Genomic DNA, 24585 nt, shown 5'->3' with positions numbered 1-24585 from the left:
GACATATCTCAGAAATGCATTACGAACAGCTTAATGGTTCCTCTTTTATGAGGTCCCAAAGCCCTCCGAAATATTGTTTCGACAGCGCTGAAAATGCAAAAGATATGCTATATGTTAAGTCACAGTAAGGTTTAGCAGATTCAAATAATGACACTGCAAATCTGTAAAGAAATTTCTAAGGCATAATAGAACCAATCAAACCTTTCTCTTAGGATTACTGCAGAAAAGCTGTGATAAATTATAAACTATCTGACAGATAATTTCATGCAGATTTTGAACCGGCCATGCCATGTTTTCTGCAGCTACAATTTATATGTATGATGTTTCTGACAGAATTTAACAGAGATGGGTGCATATTTTTTTTCTTTGGGTTATGTCTTACAGCACTTTTTCTCAATTATTTCCTTAAAAGCACATCTTGCAGGATTATCACAATGAATACATAAGAGATAAATTTACGTATTTTGAAAACCCAGAATATGCAAATTCATCTCATACATATTGTGACAGGGATCTGGCTAGTCCTGCTGAATCCAAGGAGAAAGTCCCTGTAAGCCCCAGTAAAAACCCGGTGACCAGGTCTAGGAAACATCCTGAGCGAGGTGAAAATCCTGTGAACAGCTTTAGGAAGGTGCCTGCCCCTTTAAGAGTATCCAAAGCTCAAGCTGTTACTGAAAGGACAGGGCCCTTTAAGAATTTGGCTAACTCTGCTAGGAAGGGGCGTGACTTGTTGCCGAGACTCCCTTTTACAGAGCTTTCCTCGTCAGATAGAGAGGAGAGGCAGCTGGGACAGGAAGCTGAAGAGAAGCTGGGAAGGAAGCCAGACCTTCTATTGAACCATGGCCAGCACAAGAAAGTTTCCCTGCAGACTGGGAAATGGAGGAACCAGAAGTCCAGCCTGAGGAACAAGACATGGAATGCCAGGTGGACTATGACCTGCCTAACTGGGAGGAACACTTAATGGAGTGTGAGTAGGCTATTAAGCCCAGACGTTTTCCTTGGTTTTTTTTGAACTTTTGAATTTGTGTTTTGGAGCAGCTTGTGCGCTGCTCTGACTTGTGCTGGGAGTGCAAAAGTTACACCAGAGTTTGTCTATTGGGAGGGCGGCAACACCTGTGGTGAACAGGCTCCTCTTCTCCCAACCTGTTGGGGATTTGGCTCTACCCAACAGGGACACAGTCAGAGCCAGAGCCAGAGAGAACATTTTCAAAGAAAGTGGTGCTTAGTGCTTGGACTGTTTTGTTAAGCCATGAGTTTGGCCAGAAAACTAAATTAAGGATTTTTGTATTGATAGCCACGACTAACTCTGAAAGCACGGTTTGTGCTGGAGCGGGACTTATTTGATTCCTTAAGAAGAGTGAAGGAAATTTTTGAAAGTTTGTTTTTCCACTCGTGCCAAAATTCTGACATTTTTGTTGTTTGAAACTTTTGGATATTTCATTAAAGTGGTTTTGTTTGAACAACATGGACCTTTTTGTGTACAATTTCTGGGAGACAATAAGAAACCTGTGTTCCACTATCTTTATTTGTTCCACTATCTTTATTTTAAACTCAGGACTAGGATTCAGCAAAACCATTTTGCCTAGCCAGGATCCTTGTCCCACAATATTCATGGCGATCATCCTATAAACTCAACTGGCTGTGCCTCAAGGTGAGAGTTGAGCATGCATAAAGTATCTTAGATAAATGATTTTGCAATCTGAAAAAAAAAAAAAGGGATTGATTTTTGGTATGGTTTAATTGAGAAGCAGAGTCTCCTGCCCAGTTAACCTAGGCCAGGGGTAGGCAATTCCGGACCTCGAGAGCTGGAACCAGGTCAGGTTTTCAGTATATCCACAATGAATATGTATGAGATGGATTTGCATGCACTGCCTCCTTGAGATGCAAATCTATCTCATGCATATTTATTGTGGATATCCTGAAAACCTGACCTGGCTCCGGCTCTCGAGGACCGGAATTACCTACCCCTGATCTAGGCTGACCAGGACAGGGACAGATATTTGGCATTGCTTAACCAGACAGTGCCGCTGAATATCTGTTCTGATTGCCACAGCACTCTCTGGTTAGTGCCAAGGTTGTCCAGGAGTAGCCAGTAATGCTGGTAACCAGATAAAGAAACGCTCATGGGCTCGACAATGGGACGCATTAAGTTGGCTGAACATGCATGAGTGAGGGAGAATGGCTAGGAGGCAGTGGGAAGGGGTTAATTGTGCATGGTAGCCAGGGAATGGGAGGACTTGGGGAAGGTGTGATTGGAGGATAAAAGGGAAGGGAGGAGTTTGGTGTGGGTGTAGGGTGTGAGGATTTTGGTGGGGTTTTGTTGTGAGGGAAAGCTAGGGAGGAAGGGTGTTTGTGGGTAGGGTAACCGGAGAAAAGGTCCTGCCCATCCTTCTTTGCATTGGGGGTGACAGTAGAGTTGGGGTTTGGAGGCTGTACTTTCTGGAGTCACAGCTTTGGCAGAAATGGAAGGAGTGTGAGGTTGATGAGGGTCAGTAAATTGGCGAAAAGCTTATGGTTGCTTGAGTGCATCACCACCTTGAGCGATTTGGGTTTTGGGCTCTGTGGTACCGCATGCCTGTGGGGAAGAGAGGACCAGAACAGCTAGTACAACATCGTCTAGTTGGTGAATGGCAAAGGGAAATGACATTATTTGCAGTATGTTAATTGAAATGAATTTGATGTATTTTGACATGTTCCTTGTTATGTTAATTTATTAATAAAGCTGCGGATATGTTCTTGCTACCATATATATTTTGTATTAGGGCTTTAATGTGGAACAGTATGTAACAGGGATTACAGACAAGTGTGTGTGAGTGCCTAAGTTACCAGGCAATGAGACTGCATAAACAGCTGTCCTCAACTAGCCTAATTAAAAAAAAGATCCTATCAAGTCATCAGTGAACAAAACTACATGGATCAACCCCTGTGGCGTCCCTCAAGGCTCCCCCCTATCCCCCACCCTATTCACCCTATACATGTCCTCCCTAGACCAAGAACTATCCAAGCTGAACCTCCAATCTTACATCTATGCAGATGATGACATCACAATCATAGTCCCCATCTCCACCCTATCAACCGAAACGAGACATTTTGTCTCTTCAATCATCGACCAAGTAGAACAATGGTCCACAAACTCCAAACTAAAACAAAACCCAGAAGAAAACATAATATTTATGGCCTCCCCTCCGAACAATCCCGCAGAACCTTCCATCAACCTAAATGGAAGACGTTTCCCAATTGATACTACCATTAAAATCCTAGGAGTCACCTTAGATCAACAACTGACATTTGAAGCCCATACCAACATCCTAATCAAAAAATGCTTCCACTTACTATGGAAACTGTGTACACTAAAACCATTCTTTGATTTCGCATCATTTAGTCACTGATCCTGAGTTCACTGGATTACTGCAAATAATCTACCTAGGGTCGCACAAAAAAATCCATCAAGAAACCGAGACTAATCTAGAACACGGTCATTTGACTAATCTTTGGCCTGAAAAAATCCAAACCCATCACCCCATATTACACGAAACTTCACTGGCTACCCATCGAGGCCAGAATAATCTTAAAATCTGGCTGCCTCTGGTACAAGACACTCCTCGGCACCGCTCCCACCTACCTCCTGAAACACTTCATCTACAGGACATACTCCTCTTCCCACACAGAATACTCCTGTTTACATTCCCCTCCCCCAAAGGATGCCGATTCAAAAGATTCCTCAGCAGGATTCTCACTTTCCAAGCAGGGATATGGAACAACACCCTAAGCGACCTAATCCTGAATTCACTAATAATATAAATAATAATTTATTTTCTTATTACCACCTCACCTACATTTCTAGGTGGTTCACAACAAAGGAACTGAAACATTTCAGTTAAAAAATACAATTTCAAAAAACACAGCTACAATGAATACAACATCCATTAAAAATACATAGCCTAATAAAAACCACCATCTTGAAAATCAACATTCTTATTTATCAAATATGTAATTTTTCAGTAATTTCCTAAATGTAAATTAAGAATAGGCTTGGGCAATCAGTGGACTCATCCAGGAAGTCATCTTCCCCGCCTGATATTCCAATGTCCTGTCCAAAAAAACGTCTTGTAATGACAGGCTCTTGGGGCAGGGAAGAGGAACATACCTAAATTTCTGGTACACTTTATTGAATTAGACAATTTCAGGTAAGATACCAAATAAGATGGCAATAAACCGAAAAGAGCCTTATAACAAACATACCCAAACTTAAAAAATACTCTGGCCTCAAAGGGCAACCAATGCAGTCTGGCATAAAAAGGACTGACATGATCATATTTCTTAAGACCAAAGATCAAACGGACTACTGCATTCTGAACTAGTCAAAGTCTTAATAAAATCTTTTTTGGTAGCCCCAAATAAACATACCACATATTAAGAAAATCACTAAAAACACACTTATTCGACAAATTTGTCTGAACCTCCAAAATAGCTCAACACCTACCTCTTTGTACACATTCCCCCTCCCACCTCCTATACTAATCAACCACATAACCGCCCACTTATCCCTTCCCAATTCCAACCGATGTTAACTCACTGTTATCAGCACCTCTTATTGTACACTGTCTTGAACTGAAAGGTATGACAGAATATAAATAAAGCTATTATTATTATTAATAGTTACAGAACCTGAGTCCCAGCATTGAATATAAGCTAAGCCTAGATAGCTACTGTGGCTACAAATGTCACCGATAGAAATGTCCCAGAAAGAACTATGGATACAAATGTCCCAGAAAGAAACAGAGGCCATTACTGAATATCCAGGACTAATTCAGCCTGTGGTGGTCAGTGCTGAATAAAGATTACCATAGCCTATTGTCCCCAGTGAGTTTATTTTGAATCAGAACTAATCTCCAGTGGACTATTTTCAGTATTCAATGATTACTGGGTGTTCTACGATTCAAAGATTGTGCATGTACAATTAACTCAGATCACAAGGGTACTATTTGAATGAAATTGTGGTGCAACATTTTCTTACAGGAAGTTCTGTATCTTAGCATGCACAATTAACATAAGCATGACCATTTGGTAACCTCCTTTCAAAGCACTTTTCAGACACTTTATATTGCAGCTGGACCAAAACCCCCCACAAATAAATAGCTACTTCACTAGTATTGATCATGCTCTATAAATGTCTGTTGTTCTTGCCAAGTGTTTAATCATATTGAGTTTTACCACATATCAGGCAATTTGTTTCAATTTTATTCAGCATCTAGTCTCACCCATCAACCTCTCAAAATCGACAGGCCTCAACATTCAACCAGCTCACAAATACAGGGTATAAGTGTGGCCTATTCTCATATAGAATTTCCTGGATAATCCTTTAGACCCATCAGTGTCTGCAATTATTGGCCAATGTCTCACACCATTTGTTTCAAGAATATTTGAAAAAGTTGTACTCTTGCACTCAGGTCTATCCTTAACAAAATGAATCCTCTCTATCCACAATAGTTCCGCCATATGAAGTCATGTTTAGTTTCTCTTATTTACACCGCTTTTACTAAACTCCAGTAGAGCTTTATAGTGTGGGCCAGCAAGGTACAGTTCTCCCTCCATATTCATGGGGGTTAGGTGTAAAGCCGGCCCGCGAATAGGGAAAAATTGTGAATAATTATTTGGGCCGGCTCTGACCCACCCCTGCTTCCCTCCTGCATTCCTGGACCTTACCTGGTGGTCTAGTCGTGTCATGGGGCAGGAGCGATCTTCCTATGCTCCTGCCCCATGCAAAGCCGTCATCAAAATGGCTGCCATGAGTTCCCATTGTAGTCTCGAGACTAGTCACTGCTAGACCACCAGGTAAGGTCCTTGGAGGTTCAGGCAGCCTGCAAAAATAAGAAAAAAAATTGTGAATAATTGAATTTGCGAGTAGGGAAACCATGAACCCAGAGGGAGAGCTGTGCCTTGCTGGCCCACACTATAAAATTAAAAAAGGAAAGAAATGCCCTCGGTTGCCAAAATGACCAAAAGTTGAGAGTGAGGAGTCAACTAGAAGAAGAACTTACGAAGCTCGTACACAGTTTAAAGGAGAAACAAAGGCTTTCAAAAGAACTGGAAATTAAGATTACTGTATTATATTAGGATCTGGTTTAAAGGCAGCTGAGAAACTTCAGAGAAAGAGTGTTCAGGAGCAACTGATACAGACAGATGTTCAGCGAGTGGAAGATGAATCGTCCCAGGCTTCAGGGAAGTGGCTTCACAATGCCCTGGTAGGGTTAAGAGGCAAGCCGGAATAACCCACAGAAAGGGAGCTTGGCCACAGAAAGGGAGCTTGGTGACCTCCACAGGATATTGGAAGGAATTACTGCAAGCATGCATGCAGGGCGATGGAAAGATGGTAAAGAATACCACAGTGGAGTTTTCCAAAGGGGGCTATCCACTGGGGTTTACAGTCCAATTCTATCCTACACCTAGAAGCCTTGATGCCAGTAAAATAACCACAGATGAGAAAGAGTCTCAATCGGTGGCACCTGACAAAACTCCCTGGATGGAGTTCCGGGAAGCTCCCCTAAAAAGAATAAATTCCTTGGAGTAAAGTGGAGTAAATCCAAAGAGGAGACTGCAGCCCAAATCTGAGGAAAGAAGAACACTTGCTAGGTCTGCTTTGAGGAAAGCAAAACCTACAGAGTCGGAGGAAAAGAGCCGAGAGAAGGCTAAACCTAAAGCAGGAAAGGACTCTAATTTGGTTGTAGGAGATAACCATAGTCCTAAACCAAACCCCAAGTCTATGGGCACAAGTGATAAAATGGCCAGGGGTCGAATGTAGCGGAAGCCAAAGAAAGCGTTGGTTCGAGACTCTCCGGCAAGAGAAGAAAACCAGGAAGTGATGACCTGTAGCCCGATGACTACTTGGATCTACAGGAAGAAGAAAAGATGGGTTCAGCAGGAGCTGTGATGGTACAGGTGGGGATGCCTAAAGAAAAGACAGAAGATTTTGCAACTAGGATAGCCTGAAATTCAAGAAGGTGTGCCCATAGGTCCATGAAGAAGAGTTCCAGGAAGAGTGTGGACAGTCTGGTTTTCAAATTGCAAGGCCATTGGCGTGATGGGGCCCAATGGCTGCTGAGCTTAATGTGCCCTAATCATATGTGTGTTTGTGAAGAATGGAGTGTGATAGAAGGGGTTGTGGCCCTGGGGCGGTCCTGGACATTACTAATAATGATTAGAGTTCTAGATGCCTTGAGTGTATTCTACCCTTTTCCTATTTGGAAGGGATCCCTAATGGAAGCAGTTGCTCCCCCTATTAGAGATGAGCTAAGAAGGGGGGGGGGTATGTGAGGGAGTCAGGGATTCTCCCTCATGAGTGATGTTGTAATATTAGTGGGCAGTAGAGGGCGCTGGCCAATTAGTGGGTAAACTACAGGGTCCAGAATGCGTTGAGCTCTGTAGTTCAGAGTTCAATCCTCATTTAGCAGGTGACACTGAACTACAGGGTCCAAGAAGCATTGAGCTTTGTAGCTCAGAACTCAACCCTTATCCAGCAGGTGGAACTGAACTTCTTGAACAGGCTACCCTCATGAGTCATGGATGGAACCCAGGCAGGAAGAGTTTCATATGCCCAGTCTGGGATTCATTCTGAGAGGTCCCCATGAGAGGGTACCTGTAGGAAAGTGAGAGCCTCCACAAAGAGACTTCCCTTAGCAGAGAAGGCTCAGAAGCCTTGGGCTAAATCCTTGGGGAAGCTGAGAAGACTGATAAGGATTTCTTGGAAGAACTGGTATGGTGAGTGGTGTTGTGCTTGGCTGGATAAGAAGCCTGCTGAATATATTGGAAGCTTGGACAGTAAAAGTGTGGCTAAGGTAGGCCAGTGTTTATTTGGTTGAGGCTGTCTGGTGAGCCTAACACTGCTGTGAAAGGAACAGCTAATATCTGGTGTGGCAGAGGTAAGCCACGCAGGTTTTGAAATTGCTGAGAGTTGATTACCTGACTAAACACTGAATGGGAATTGATACTGTCTATAGAACAAACTGTTACACTGGACTAAGTGACTGAAAAGTATAGTTTTGGTTTCTCTGAGCTTGTGAAGGAACAGACTCAGGTCCTGTACACCAATAAAAGTGTTCATTATACCTTCAAGAGTGTCTAGAAGTGAATATGTGTGTGAATACAGAAAGGGTTGTTAGAAAACCTGGCCCGGAGCACTGCAGGTCCTAGCAATGTGATAGGGAAATGACCGCACGGCCCGTCACACTACCATAATTTTCATTTTTCTCCCCCTTTCCCCCATCCCATTCCTATGGCTGCTGCATGAGACATAAAAGAAGATATGGTCAACACAAATTTAATTCAACAATGGCGAATGCGTAGCCCAAATTCTCTCCCCAGTCCTTTGAAAAGCAATTCCCTTTGAGGAAGTCATGTCTGTAACATCCAGTTGCTCCAAAGAAAGTAAAGTTATTATTTGTATCCTCCAGGTCACCAATGATGGAACTGCAACCTCCAACCAATACCACAAAATTGACTTCTTTGCTAACAAAATCACTCTCTGTAAAAAACAAAACAAAACATTATGCCACAACGTACAAGAGATGACAGTGGCAAGATATCAAACAAAAGCATGGGAGTGTGTCCAAACTTCTGGGATCATCGAGCTGAAATATTTTCAAAGACTTATTGCTGTAATTTTCAAAGACAAAATTACTGTATCTTGGGACACCGCCAAAACAAATGTTCCAAAGTGGCTGGATGAAAGTTGCATTTAGTGAGTCATATTGCTAATTGTAGCCCTGTGCACTCCAGTTGGAGAAATAGGCGCAAAATAAATTTATATTACAAGCTCCCATGAAAGTGCTGAACCAGGAGGACCGATCCAAGATGGCGACGGTATAGGGACGCTGTGCGGAAGCTCCCGATAATTTTCTCAAATTGGACATTTTTCCGGTATACAATAACGATTTCCTACCTTCGACATGCCCAAACGGAGAGGGAAAAGCGCCGCTGGGGCCTCGCGGCGCTCAGAGACCTCCGTGTTCGGCAATATTGAAGAAATTATCAGGCGCATGCAGGGAACGTCGGCAGGATCAGGGCTACCCCCGCTGGAGACACTGCAGGAGAACGGCGTGCAGCAGTCCTCCTTGGGGCTTGAAACCACCTTTAGCCCTGACAACCGAGCACCTCCCCCGCATCCACGAACAGCTAGTTCCCCGAGGGAGGGGGAACTTCCGGGAATCGGAGTGTTTCCTCCTCTAGAGGCAGCGGAGATCAGTCCGGGGGACAGAGATTCGGTTTCCCAGATTTCTCTGGGAAACATGAATAAGAAATTCGAGGACAGGACATCTGCGGGGGAAGGATTAGCCCAGTCTCGACAGACATTGGAAGACTTGCCAGTGGGTGAGCATAAGACTTTACATTTTCAATTTCCTCAGATAACTAAACCCCAGGAGGTAACACTGGACGCTCTGTGGGATCTGGTAGTTACTATTCCTAAAACTATAGCGTCTCAATTAAATCAAGTGGAAGAACGGTTTAAATTGTATGATAAAGACATCCTAGAAATACGGAAAATTACCACTGAAAATAAATTACAGATAGAAAACCAACAACAGAATACTAATTCCCAAAAAGTAATACAGGAGGCTTTAATCAAAGATAACACAAATTTAAGAAGGAAACTTGAGTCACTTGAAAACTCTATGAGAAGTAATAATCTTAGATTAATTAATTTTCCTAAGATTATAACAGTGACTCCTAGAGAAATGATTACTCGCTATATGACGGAAATATTGGGAATTTCTGAATCTTCTATACCACCTCTAACTCAGGTGTACTACCTTCCTGTTAAGGATGTTAAAGAAGTAAATCAAGAGCCTTTGGATGTTACAGCTTTATTAGAATCCTCAGATAGGGAAGTAGCTACGCCGGCAACATTGCTTCTTTCAGTAGCTCTCACAATGGATAAGATATGGTTACTGAAACTATATTTCAAAAATAAATATAAAGAATTTTTGGGACTAAAAGTTCAAATGTTTCCTGATTTGACCAGAGACACACAGAAGCGGAGAAAAGAATTTCTTCTAATGAGACCAGCAGTAATAGCCCTGGGAGCTACTTTTTTTCTTCGATATCCTTGCAAATGTATAGTCCATTATAAATTGCATAAATTTGTTTTCTTTGAACCATCTCAACTGACAACATTCCTATCACTGTCAAGACTGGAGAAAGAGACAGCTCAAGATGGATAAAGATAGACGACTGTTAGCACAGTATTAACTACAACTGTCTTTCTTCTTTAATTGATTACTTAAATTCCGTTTATTTTTAATCTTGGATCCTAAATAGAGGACTTGAGTGAGATTAAAGATACAATTATTTCTTGTTTTATATTATGTTTGGGAAAATCTTTTTGCTTCTTCAATTTTGCTTTTCTGTACAAGTTTATACTTGATTGTTATATTGAAAATCTATAAATAAAAAAAAAAAAAAAAAAAAAAGAAAGTGCTGAACCAGACAGGTTTTTCATGTTCCGTAAGCACTCCTCCAGGTGAAATGCTGTGAGAACAAGAGAAAAGTCTCAATTCCAAGCAGTGCTAAATGTGCGTAATCCAGTTCAGCAATCATTTCTTGCAAGAACCTGTGATGATATGCCAATGGGACTCACTGCCGAGATACAAGTGTATATGCAGTACTGTGTGTCCTGGACATCGTCATATAAATGTTTCCACTCAAGACTGTTAACATATTGACGAAGTTGGAGATGAGTATAATCAGATGCAAGCAGGGAGTAAGTGTTCTGTAATTCCTGAAAAGATTTTAATCTACCATCAACAGTTATTACATGATATAAGAAACAAAGACTTTGGACTCCCCAGTGCCGAAGCACTAGTTACTCCATATCAGTGTCCAATCAGGATTGTGCTCTATAGTAAGGAAGGTTGTAGCCTCTACCAAGAAGTGCCTTCTACATAACCGGCGGTCCGGCTGATTTTTGGGTTGAAGAAGTTCAATCATGTAACGCCTTCCTACCGACTCCTGCATTGGTTGCCGATGAAGGCACGTATGAAGTTTAAGCTTGGATGTTTTTGCTTTAAGGAACTATTTGGTTTAGCCCCTAAATATATAACTGACCTCTTCTCTTTCTCAACCAATAGACATAAGAGAAGCTCATACTTGAATTTTGTTTCTCCACCGGTTAGAGGATGTAAATTTAAAAGACATCATCGATATCTTTTCTCACATCAGGCAGCATTATGGGGTAAAGATCTGGAACAATTACTTATGCTTACTAATACTTATGGGGAATTTAGGAGGCACCTAAAAACATATCTGTTCCTGAAGTACTTAGGTAGCTGATCTGTACAATCTTTCTAAAAATAACTGATCTCTCGAGCTATTAGTCACTAGTTTTCAACTTTGTTAGTTCTACTCAATTTGTCGCATATTTAAATAATTGTAAATCGCATAGAACTTCACAGTCCTGCGGTATTTAAACTGTTATTATTATTATTATAACCAGCACCACACAGCCCTAGCTGCTCACAGGAAAATGGGTAATCTTACAAGAGTATGTAGTGCCCAGCTATTATGAATTGTAGATCTCTTCAAGCCCTCCACTGATAGATACATTAAAGGAAAATTATTACAATCTTCTATTTTTGATAATGGTGGTAAATTCCAAGTGAGATAAAAGATATTTTGGGCAATTGCTAAGTAGAACTTTGTATAAGATGCAAAATAATTTAAATAAGATCTTCATCATAGGTAAGCAATGAAGCTCTGTATAGAATTGAGTGATTTTATCATATTTACCTAAAGAAAACATTAATCTAAGAAGCTTTATTTTGAATCGTTTGTAGTTTTAAAAGAGTTTGCTTCAAAGCTCCTAAGTAGATGATATTACAGTAATCGAGTTTGGATAAAAGAAGAACCTGTAATAACAATCAGAATTGGTAAATCTTAAAATATATTCTAATACACCTCAATTTCCTCATCAGAAAAAAAAAGAGCTTTTAACCAATACTTTAGTCTGATGTTCCAGTAATAAAAGAATATAAATTGAATTTTGTGCTTATATACAATCTTGCAGAGAGGTGTAAAACATCTGCATCTCTCCAAAAGAGCTGGTGAATAATCCTGAAATGTATGTATGCACTAGTTCCCCATCATGTTTTAAAGAGTCTCTTTTCTGCTTGTATAGATGCAACAATTCTCCTTAATTATGAATTCTCACAATGACCACTTGAGGACGAAGCTCCTCATCACGCTTGTGGTCTAAGTGGTGCAAGCACTCATGACACAAGGACCCCTTATTTAACAAGGAAGGACATTCCTTCGAGATCTAACTTTCCAGAATGTGATGCAGCTGCTTCTTGGGAATCATCTCAGGTAAGCCACAAAACACATATTATTGCTCCACAAGTGTTTTGTTTTTAAAGTTGGTTTTAATTCATGCACACACAAAATAATCATAGACCAAATTATATACAATGTTCCCCCGGTCATTCACGGTCAGCGGTTCGCAGTCCCGGTCATTCGCGGTATTTTCTGACCGTGAACCGCCGTCCAGGAGAGGACAGCTGGAGAGGCAGAAGAGAGCAGCCGGAGCGCCGGCAAGTGAAGGAAATCAGTCACTGTATGCTCCAACCGCCTCTTCCTGCACTAAAGTTGGGCCTTACCAATCAGGAGCTGCTTTGACACGCAGCTCCTGATTGGTAAGGCCCAACTTTGGTGCAAGAAGAGGCGGTCGGAGCATACAGCAAGTGATTTCCTTCACTCGCCGGCGCTCCGGCTGCTCTCTCCTGCCTCTCCCACTGCCCTCTCCAGTCTCCCCCATGAAAAACTGCATTTGCGGTTTTTCAAGATTTGCGGGGGGGGTTCCTGGAACAGAACCCCCACAATATCGAGGGAGTACTATATATAATATATCTAGTGCTCAGACCCACAACCTATAAAGTTCACGTGAAAGGGAACCAAACATAGGCTACCCAATCAGACTATCATGGCACATAGTCTAACCACCACTAAGAATATCATACACACAGATACTGAAAATACTTATCTACATGCTTGTGGCTGGATTGGTGCAGACCACAAGACATGGGCAGACACATGTTTGTAAGTGCTGGTGCATAACCTTTTATAAAAAGACTCCTGAAGCCATGAAACACAAGACTTCCCCTTGACTCGAGTTTCATGGCCTGCTTTTTCATTTGGGCCTGCAAGGTGCTCAGTTGCATGTACGTGGCTGCAGTCGAGTCTTCTATGGAAGAAATGTGCAGCTCCAACTCACCAGTTCAGCATGTGGTCTCTGAAAGCAAGGACTCCACGTTAGACATCTGCCCTGAAAGCTGCTTAAGATGCAACTCCATTGCCCATGTCACAGCCTCATTAAGCTGCTCTAATTGAAGTGCAGAGAACAGCACAGCAGTCAATGTGCTCATCTCCTCTATCTTGTCATCTCCACAGCGGGGGTTTATCTTTAACCTTTTTAGATGATTTATGGGGGAATTCATGAAAGGGGGTTAAGTGCATTAGCGTGTGCTAACCACAAAAGATGCTCATTATATTTTTATGGGTATATTTAGCAGTTACGGGGCCTTTTATTAAAGCGCACTAATCAATTTAGCACAGTGTTCTTCAACCTTTTTACACCGGTGAACTGGCAGAAATAAAAGAATTATTTTGTGGATCGGCAAACTATTAAGACTGAAATTTAAAAAAAACATTTCCGCCCTGTCTCCGCGAGCTCAGTTTCCACAAACCATCTGATCCCATCTGCACAAGCCGCAGTTATGATTTTATATTGAACGTATTTTGTTAAAGTATAAAAAGAAACAATATTCTGAACAATTGTGATTTTATAAATACAAATATACAGAGTACAGACCAACAAAACCCCTGTTTCCCCTGCCCTTCACATATATCCCCTCTACTATCAAGAAAACTGAACAAGCCAAGTTATTATAGAATGCTACACAGATATATCATGTTAACAGAATACTGCAGTCCCCAGTTATGTCTCTAGCAGGATATATATTTCAAATCTGATATATTCTAATGACAAAATAGAAATAAAATTATTTTTTTCTACCTTTTGTTGTCTTTGGTTTCTGCTTTCATCTTCTTTTCACTCTTTTCCTTCCAGTGTCTGCCCTGTCTCTTCAATCCAGCATCTGCCCGTTCCATCCACTGTCTGCCCTCTTCCCTTCCATATGTATCTGACTTCTTTCTATGCCCTTCTCCCATGTCCATCGAGCCTGTGCCTTCTCTCTCCTTTTTACATCATTCATTCCAGCTTCACTGCTTTCTTCATTTTTATCTCTCCTACACCAGATCTAGCATCTTTATCCCTCTCTCATTTCTCTGCTAACCCCCTTTCCAGCATCAATCTCTCTCTACTTTCTCATTCCTCTCTCTCCCCTTTCCCTCATCTGATCTCTCCATTCCACCCTGACCCCCTTCCCCTCCAGTAATCTCCCTGCCAGCTGTTTCCTTCCTTTTTTCCTTCTCCCTTCCCTCCTTCCTTTTTCCTTCTCCCTTCCCTCCTCCCCCTATCCAACATTAACTCTCTTCCCATCCCTTTCCCTTCTCCCCTCCCAGCAGCATCTTTCCTTCTACCTCCCTCCAGGTCCAGTAGCAGCTCTCCCTTTATCCAGCAGCTTCCCAGCCTCCTACAGTGGCTTCCTCCCCTTCCAATAGTTCTCAGTACTTGCCTGCAGCAGTGATTTGGGTCCATTGCCGCCTCTGAGAAAAGAGAAGGTTGCTAGTGAATCACTGCCCTGACAAGTAGGAGAGATGCTGGGAGGGGAGACAGCCACTGTCGAAGGCTCCCCAGGATATTGCTCGCACACACTGACCATCTCCCTGGTACCTGCAGCTCTCTCCCTTCTACTTGCACCTTCCCCGCGGCCCTCTTCAGCAACTCGGCAGGGGCGTCGATCAAGACAGGCACGTCGGGACCTTCACTCTCTGAGTCCCGCCTATTTTGTTTCAACTTCCTGTTTCTGAACAGGCGAGACTCACAGAGGGAAGGCCCCGACGTCGGCAGCCTGTCTTGATCGCCTGAGGCTGGGAGGAACAGCAGTCGGCAGGAACCGCAGTTGGCAGGAAATTTAACTGCCGACTCGATCTTGACGGCCCTGTGTGGACTGGCAGAAATTTTCTGTGGACCGGCACCAGTCCACGGACCGGCAGTTGAAGAACAGTGACTTAGCACACGCTAAACATTAGCATGCACTAAATGCTAAGGCATCAATTATAATCTATGGGCACCTTAGCATTTAGCGTGCACTAAATTGGTTAGTGTACCTTAATAAAAGGACCCCTTAGTGCACAATAATGCACCCATAGAAATATAAAGGGCATCCTTAGCGGTTATGTGCGCTAACACAAATAGTGCACTAACACTCTTAACGCCCTTCATGAATTCCCCCCTAAGTTTTCATTCCATCTCCAGACTTCTTAACAAACTTGTCCATATACTAAGCAGAAGTTCTGAGCAGGTTATACATGGCCAGCTCAGAAATTAAAAACAAAAATAAAGTACAAAAACAGGGGGCCCCAGACCACCTCAGCCACATGTCTGAATTGCTCAAAACATCACATGATCTCTAAAACTGAGGTTTTGAAAAAATATATCCTTGAAGTACCCAGTCTTACCAACAGATCAAGATGATTTACAAAATTAGTAATGTACGTAAGCTTGAAATATTTTGGTGGCTCACAGAGCTCTCTTATATTCACACTACATCTCTCTACATGAAAATGGTTGGAGACCACTAAAGTATTTGAATTTGAAGTAACATTCTGCAATGAAGCTACTAAGTAGTAGCTTTAAAACAAAACAAATACAATATTTCTTCATACACCATGTAACTAAAATTTGTTGCCGGAGAATATGGTGAAATCAGTTAGCTTAGCGGGATTTAAAAAAGAGAAGTCCATAGGCCATTATTGAGATGGCTTGGGGAAATCCACTGCTTATTCCTAGAATCTGTTTTTCTACTTGGGTTCTAGCTAGGTGCTTGGGAACTGGGTTAGCCACTGTTGGAAACAGGATACTGGACTTGATGGACCTTCGGTCTGTCCCAGTATGGCAATTCTTATGTTTGCTTAAGATCACACTTTTAGAATCCATGTCAACTCCTTACTGTTTTCTCTCCATTACATTTCAAAATGCACTACTCAAGGTTCAGTGTTAGCACTGTTCTTTTTCAATGTTTCTTAGCCCATTTTCTACCTTAGTTCAAAACATTACGGGCAAGATCACTGTCGACAACAAGCAGCTCCTCTGCTGTGTTGGCGCTGTTTCCCTTGCCCTGACTTCACTCATTGGTTATCTCGCATTCCACAGTGGCTGACTTCCAGTCATCTTATACTCAACCATAAGAAAGATCAAGCAATGTGGATCATGGGTTGCAATGTTGTTCTAGCTATGAAGACTTCTCTGAAATGGAAAGAAAATATTGCATAGATTACGTACTGGAATTATATCATTGAAAATTTAACTTATTTTTGAGTGGCATATTGCTTCAATTATTATCAAATCTTATTTCTTCTCTAAGTTTTGTACTGGATAAAAATGCCGTTCATACTCTGATCCAAGTCCTAATCACCAGCCACCTAGATTACTGTAATTACCTTTATAATTGGATGCGCCAGCTTCCACTCAAAAAATTGCAAGTTGTTCAAAACATTGCTATTAAACTTTTTCTTTTTACTGTGCTCAAACAATAGCCATGCCTCTCCCTGTTTAACGATCATGGTCTTAGCATACAAAGCAATGAATTTTGGCCAACCAGCCTATCTCTAACGTCCTGTTTCCAAAAGCCCCTATTAATGATAAACTCTTGGTTAATTTACCTCCCTCTCCTGCAAATCTTGAATCGACTCACGATTCATCATTTTATATTCTTGCGCTGCTACTATGGAACTCAATTCCAAAATACCTTCATCTTTAAACAGCCTTGTTGAGATTCAAAGCAGGCCTGAAGGCCTGCTTTTCTCTTGAGCCAGAGGTTGCTAGTCTTGGCTGCAGCACATCTCACCCTCTTTCTGATTTCTTTACTCTGGCTCTGCTACTTTTGCTCCCCTACCTTATTCAGTACCTTTATTTATTTATAGTACTTACTAGTATTTTAGCCCGTTACATTAATGGGTGCTAGAATATATGTCTGTCTGTCTTTATTTATGTCTCTCTCCCTGCTCCTGTCTCTTTCTTCCTGTCTCTCTCCCTCCTGCAATTTCTCTCTCTCTCTCTCTCTCCTGTCTCTGTCTGTCTTTCTTTCTGACTCTCTCTGGTCCCCTGTCTGTCTTTATTTATGTCTGTCTCTCTCCCTAGCCTCCTTTGTCTGTCTGTATTTATTTCTGTCTCCCCCCCCCCACACACACACTTTCCTTTGCAGAAGCAGCAGTGATATTTCTCTTCCCCCCCCCACCACTTTCCTTTGCAGAAGCAGCAGTGATATTTCCCTTCCCCTCCAGGTCCCTGCTGAAGCAGTAGAAGCATTTTCCCCCACCCCCCATTCCCTTCTCTTACCGTGAGCTGCCCTGCTCTGTTCGGCCCCTCCCCTTCCCTTCTCGCGTGCTGAAGGTTCTCTCCTGGGGCTGAAGGTTTTTTTTTTCGGCGGCTCTTCTCACAATCCCCGTGGTGGCTGATCCTCCTGTTCAAAGCGGCCTGCTGAGGTTCGCGGCCGGCTGTAACGAACCTCGCAGGCCGCTCTCCAACTCGGTAGCATGTTCCCTCTGACGCAATCACGTCAGAGGGAACGTGCTACCATGTGGAGAGCGGCCTGCGAGGTTCGTTACAGCCGGCCGCGAACCTCAGCAGGCCGCTTTGAACAAGAGCGGTAGCGGTTGTAGCGGGAAGGGGGGGGAGTCGGCAATGTGCAGGCCGCTGGACACAGCACACAGGAGATCCCCACAGGAGATGAGGCGCCGCTGCTGACAGCCAAGGTAGGTGCTGGGAAGAAGGCTGGGGACTCACGCATGCGCACTCCTGCGACCACAGACCTACAGCGCACGGAACACGCAAATATGAGTGCGCATGCGCGAGTTAGCCTTTTATTATATAGGATATACCACTTATAGCCTAAGTAGTTTACATTCAAGCATTTTTCCCTATCTGTCCTGGTGGACTCACACTCTACCTAACATACCTGGGGCAATGGGGGATTAAGTGACTTACCCGGGGTTACAAGGAGCAGCATGGGATTTAAACACACAACCTCATGGTGCTGAGGCTGTAGCTCTAACCACTGTGCCACACGTGCCCCCTTTAGTTATTATGATTGTAAACCACTATGATATTGTTGTGAATGGTTGTACAGTATATTATGACTGTTAATGATAAGAATATTATCACAGCAAAAAGGGGGTTTCTTTGGATCATAAGAAAATACTGTATATTTAAACATTTTTTAAAATACACACCAATGTGGCATCTTAAGTGTATATTAATGCAATGTAAATAACATCCTGCTCAAGCCATTAATACAGCACCCTACCTTTAGAAAAACTCTCCCAAGTGATAGGTTCACTAGGAGGTTGAAGTATCATATAGAGGCGAAAAGAACAGTGCTTAGAACCTCCGTCCCACCCTTAAATATGAACTTTATTTATATCTGACTGGAATTCTAATTTTATTTGCGTTTATAAAAAAAAAACAGAAAACAACTTCAAACTTCAAAAAAGAAAACAAGAAAATATATATAAGACACAGCAACACTTATCTAGATGGCTGTTATTTCATTGTGGGTTGGATACTGTTTGAAGTGATCCGTGTTCTTCTAATGATAAGAATATTGTCAGCATTTCAGTTACAATCATGGCCTAAAAGAAAACTGAAAAAAATCTTCCTTAATGCAAGTATATCAGTGACATAATGGGCAGACTCTGTTGTCCAAAGCACTTTTATGTTGGCACAGAACAGTTGAAAACTGCTGTAAATGGGGTCAAGCATGTGCATTAAATTATTGCAGCTGGAACTTGCCCTTACGACATACATGCTGTGCTAAAGAACATGTTTTCTTTGATTGATGGTTTCCTTCTCAGCTGCAAACTATTTGTTAGAAACCTGCATGAGATGTTACTAGTAGAGAATTTGAAAACATCTCGTAGCTTTTCTCATTCTGCTTCATGGGCAAATGATTAAGGGGCTTTTTGTTAATTGCATAGATATTTTTGTATGCACATCTACAATGCTATTTCTGTTTGTTTTATCTCTTGTCTTATCATGTCTTCCTAATAGTTGCTAAAAAAAATAAAATAAAAATTACTGGGTGAGGAAACGTGTCTTTAACAATAGCAAAACAAAACTTAAGCCAGTGTCATTGTTTTGAGGTAAGTCAGTTAATCTTCCATAAGAAGTAGGTCAAGTATTATAATATGCAACTCATTCAAGAATAAACTCAACAGAAAGGAAACATGTCAGTATTAACTACTGAGGATTTCAACATTTAGATATAGATTGCCATAAGCCAATAGAATATGTGTTGTTTAGTTTACAGATGTTCACGTGTTTGTTATCGTAATTTAACTAGAGTTACTGTTTTCTGCGTATGTTCTATTTTTAAAGTTCAAATCTCAATTTTTTTTCTAAGAACGAACCAGAATCAACAACAAACAATGAGACAAGAAAACAATTCCAAGAGAATTCACATATGAAGAACAAAATCATCCAACTCGGTCCAATAATTTTCAAAGACACATTCACCTCCCTGTGTTTCAAGCGTCTACAAAATTATGGAATCTTCTACCCACAGAGATTTAGGGGTCCTTTTATCAAGCTGCGGTAGGGGTGTAACGCGCGTTAAACCGCCTGCAACGCTAGCCGCTAACACCTGCATTGAGCAGGCATTAGTTTTTTAGCTGGCCGCGGGGGTTTAGCACGTGATGAAATGTCCGACGTGCTAACCCCGCTAGCGCGGCTTGATAAAAGGACCCCTTAAACTCCCACTGTGTATGCTCTATTTATAAAACTGTGTTAGATTATTCTATTATAATAATAATCTAAATTTGTGATTGAAATGAGACAATAAAACTATCAAAGTGGAGGAGGTGTATACCATTCCATACTTTTCATCATTTTTGTAAGGGATGATTAGTCAGTGACAGTATTTTTTTGGAAGTAACAAGTTATTTATAAAACAACTAGCTGATGCCCCGGCGTTGCACGGGTATTTAATTATAGCAATAACACTGTAAATGGATTCAAATAAAGATACTTTATAGTGGTGAATGAAATTATTTTTTTACAGCTTAATAAAAAGTACAATATTCAAATTATATTGTGAAATATTTGATAAAATGAATACAATACAACTAACGCAAAACGTGATTATAAACAACAATTTTAGTTTCACCTCCTGGAGCAAGAACATATAAAATCTTGGGTGAACCCACCCTTGAGCAAGCAACATAGAGTTGTGGGCCGCGAGACCCCCAGAACATATCACCCCAGGTAGTGAGGGATCTGCATACCAAGTTTCGTTCAAATCGGTCAAGCCGTTTTTGAATTACTGTGAGAATGGCAGCTTTTCACATATTTTCCATTGACATGAATGGGTGAAATCTGAAGTTCTGTTTGTAGCTCCGCCCACGTGTGCAGTTGGGCCGCGAGATCCCCAGAACATATCATCCCGGGTAGTGAGGGATCCGCATACCAAGTTTCGTTCAAATCGGGCAAGCCGGTTTTGCGGAGGCAGGTTTTACATTTTTTCCATTGACATGAATGGGTGAAATCTGATTTTCTGTTTGTAGCTCCGCCCATGTGTGCAGGTGGGCCGCGAGACCCCCAGAACATATCACCCCAGGTAGTGAGGGATCAGCATACCAAGTTTAGTTCAAATCGGTCCCACAGCTTTTTACATTTTTCCCATTGACTTGAATGGGTGAAATCTGAAGTTCTGTTTGTAGCTCCGCCCACGTGTGCAGTTGGGCCGCGAGACCCCCAGAACATATTATCCCGGGTAGTGAGGGATCTGCATACCAAGTTTCTTTCAAATCGGTCAAGCCGTTTTTGCGTGATCGCGGCACATACATACATACATCCGATTTTATATATATAGATAAACAAACCCAAGAACATGACTGTTTTATAAATTCTGGTTAAGGTACTAATGTGACGCTGACTTTGCACTGTATGACTGCCTCTGTGATATGAAAAATGCTATATATAACAACTATGTTAGAAGTTTAACCAATTTTTTTAAACCTTACACCTCATATGTTTAATCTTATCTAACAAATGTTGATGTAACCCACCTCATACTCTGGAGGATTTGGGGGAATATAAAATCCCATATAACAACTATTCTGATGGATTATGTGGCTTAATTATCCCCTCCCCCTCCCTTTATGAAGCCACATTAGGCTTTTTATCACCGGTTACAGCGGTAAAAACTCTGACACTCATAGAATTCCTATGAGCGTCGGAGTTAATACCGCCGTTGCTGGTGATAAAAAAGCCTAATGCAGTTTTATAAAAGGGGACCTATGTGCAGAATGAAAACATACTTGCCACAATTTGTTTTCAGTTGGCCGATTGTTAAGTTTCCTTTTTATGGAACTTTTCACATTTGTACAACAGACAAAATTTAAAGAAAAAAAAGACACACTTTAAACATAAGCAAGAAACCCTTTAAAGCAGTGCTGCCCAAGTCCGGTCCTCGAGATCTACTGGCAGGCCAGGTTTTCTGGATATCCACAATGAACATGCATGAGAGAGATTTGCATACCAAGAAGGCAGTGCAGGCAAATCTCTCTCATGCATATTCATTGTGGATATCCAGAAAACCAGGCATGCTAGTAGATCTCGAGGACCGGACTTGGGCAGACCTGCTTTTTTTCATTTTTTTTTTAGTTCAAGAAAATTTTATTGGTTTTAGAAAGCATAAACAAAAAAGAAGAGCTTCCAAGGAAGCATAGTTCTTGTAGCCCACAAAAGAACATGGGGTTGGAGTCCATTTAAATAAAACATAAGACAAATAACAGAAAAAAACTATAGGAAAAATAAAAAACATCATAATACAGCATTTGCTGCTACCTCAATCATACTATACACCCCATACCTGATTGCTATTTTTTATGACATGTCCGCTTGTTATAGTGTTTTAAATGCTTAAAACCTGTCCCTTTTTTAAATAATTTCACCTCATTAATGATTTTGTAATCTCCATATCATATCTCCTCTCAGTTGTCTCTTTTCAAAGCTGAGGACCTAACCTGTTTAATCTCTTTACTAAAAGATGTGTTGCATCCCTGTTATGATTTTCATTCCTCTTTGAACATTTTGTAGATTGCTATAAACTTTTAGGGATAGAGTAGCCAATGTTATATATTTAGGGCCTGCTATTCAGCCTCTTGCAATCAGTATTTTCCTGACTGCCACAAGCATTATCCCTAGAAATTTAGGTCCTTGTTCTATATACGGTGCCTTAAGTTAGGCCCCCAACTTAAGTGGAAAGTGCCATTTAAAAAGTCCTATTGAAAATGCCCCTCCACACTGAAATATTTTGCCCAGTGTGCAGCGGCACCCAAGAAAGCAAACAGGATGCTAGAAATGATTAGGAAAGGGATGCTAAATCATTTTATGATGCCTATGTATTGCTCCATGGTGCAACCTTACCTTGAGCATTGCGTTTAGTTCTGATCGCTGTATCTCAAAAATGATGGGTGAAATAAGAAAAGGTTTAAAGAAAAGCTCCTCTTGCTTGAGGAAATGCTAAAAAAGTTAGGGCTCATCAGCTTGGAAAAGAAATGGCCGAGAGGTGATATGACCGAGGTCTACAAAATCCTGAGTACTGTAGAATGGGTAAAAGTTAATTGATTTTTCAAAACGTACAAAGACCAAGGGACACTCAATGAAATTGCATGGAAATGCTTTTAAAACAAATAGAAAGTAATATTTTTTTCACTCAAAGAATAGTTAAGATCTGAGAATCATTGCCAGGGAATTTGATAGCAGTGGTTAGTGTAGCTGGTTTAAAAAAAAGGTTTGGACAAGTTCCTGAATGAAAAGTCTGTTATCGAGAGAGACATGGGGGAAACCGCTGCTTGCCCTGGGATCGGTAGCATGGAATGTTGCGACTATTTGGGTGTCTGCCAGATACTTGTGACCTGGATTGACTAGTGCTGGAAATAGGAGACTGGGCTAGAGGGACCATCGGTCTCACCCAGTATGACTATTCTTATGCTCTTATACTTTTATCCCAACAACTTTATTTCACTACAATTCAATATACTTTGCTTTTCTGAATAAAGCTCAGAAGAATATAAAGCTTTATAAAAGTTCAAAAATTGTTTTAAAACAGATCCAATTTGAGAATGAGTATCATCTATAGTAGCCACAATTTTTACTTTTCTTTTTTTTGCTTTGAGGTAATTAGCTAATAATCTTCCCGCTTGGTTCAAAGACTAAAGCGCGCGACAACAAAGGCGCAGCGACAACCCAGCGCAGACAACTGAGCGCAAGGCGGAAGCGCACCGAAGAAAAACAGTATTTTAAGGGGCTCCGACAGGGGGTGTTGGTGGGGAACCCCCCACTTTACTTAATAGAGATTGCGCCGGCATTGTGGGGGGTTTGGGGGGTTGTAACCCCCCTCATTTACTGGAAACTTAACTTTTTCCCTCTTTTTTAGGAAAAAAGTGAAGTTTTCAGTATAATGTGGGGGGTTACAACCCCACAAACCCCCCACAACGCCAGCATGATCTCTGTTAAGTAAAGTGTGGGGGGGGTTCCCCCCACACCCCCCGTCAGAGCCCTTTAAAATACTGTTTTTCTTCGGCACGCTTCCATCTTGCGCTCAGTTGTCTGCGCTGGGTTGTCGGCGCGCTTTTGTCTTTGCGCACTTTTGACCTGGCACCTCCCGCTTTATTCGAGTTTCCATAAGACAGAGCCTGTTGAGAAAACAAATCTTTCCTAGCCAGTTGAGAGGAAATCTCATTGTATTTATGTTTAGCTTTTAAGAGGGCCTGTAAAGTAATTTGTTCCCATTTCGAGGTCAATTGTGACTCCAAGGGCTACTTTTACTAAGCTACGTTAGCGTTTTTAGCGCACGCAGCATTTTAGCATGCGCTGAACCCGTGCTATGCGGCTAGAACTAATGCCAGCTCAATGCTGGCGTTAAGGTCTAGTGCGCACAGCAATTTAGCGGGCGCTATTCCGCGCATTAAAGCCCTAACGCAAAAGGAGCCCCAAAATCTTTAATATTTTGTTCCAAATTAGAAAATTCCATTTTAAGTTGTTTCCTAACGTAGGCTTTGCTTTTAATAAAACTTTATTTTGAAAATGACTGTCACTCATGTGAGTGTGCTTCAGAGTCATTATTAAAACCAGCACCGCTTAAAAGGGTTTTCAACAAGTGTACTAGCAGGATGTGGATTGTTCAGGCTGATAAAAAAGTTTCTTTGCATCAGGCCAGGCTGCAGTATTACTGATGTCTTTTGGCTGGGTCTGCAAGTTTGTGTCACACTTGATTTCCATATAACAAAGAGTACTTTATCATCAGCGAAGACTTAGAGGAGACATGATAGAAACCTTCAAGATCCTGAAGGGCATAGAGAAAGTAGACAGGGACAGATTTTTCAAATTAAGGGGCACCACAAGCACAAGGG

At 41.5% G+C, this 24585-nt stretch overlaps 1 protein-coding gene and 1 long non-coding RNA gene across 4 annotated transcripts in view; one reads left to right on the top strand and one right to left on the bottom strand.

Moving 5' to 3' along the window:
- EPHA5 (EPH receptor A5) overlaps positions 1 to 24585 on the bottom strand; it is a 690216-nt gene that overhangs the window by 285969 nt on the left and 379662 nt on the right. The gene's annotated exons all lie outside the window — the stretch shown is intronic.
- Positions 1248 to 19720, top strand: LOC117345780. Its single transcript, XR_004536507.1, has 3 exons — positions 1248 to 1651; positions 12170 to 12357; positions 19572 to 19720. It is a non-coding gene; the product is annotated as an uncharacterized LOC117345780 (long non-coding RNA).

The sequence above is a fragment of the Geotrypetes seraphini genome, chromosome 1 (assembly GCF_902459505.1).
Source record: "Geotrypetes seraphini chromosome 1, aGeoSer1.1, whole genome shotgun sequence".
NCBI lineage: Eukaryota > Metazoa > Chordata > Amphibia > Gymnophiona > Dermophiidae > Geotrypetes > Geotrypetes seraphini.
Note: the sequence above shows the minus strand (reverse complement) of the source record. Positions and strands in the feature narration are given on the sequence as shown.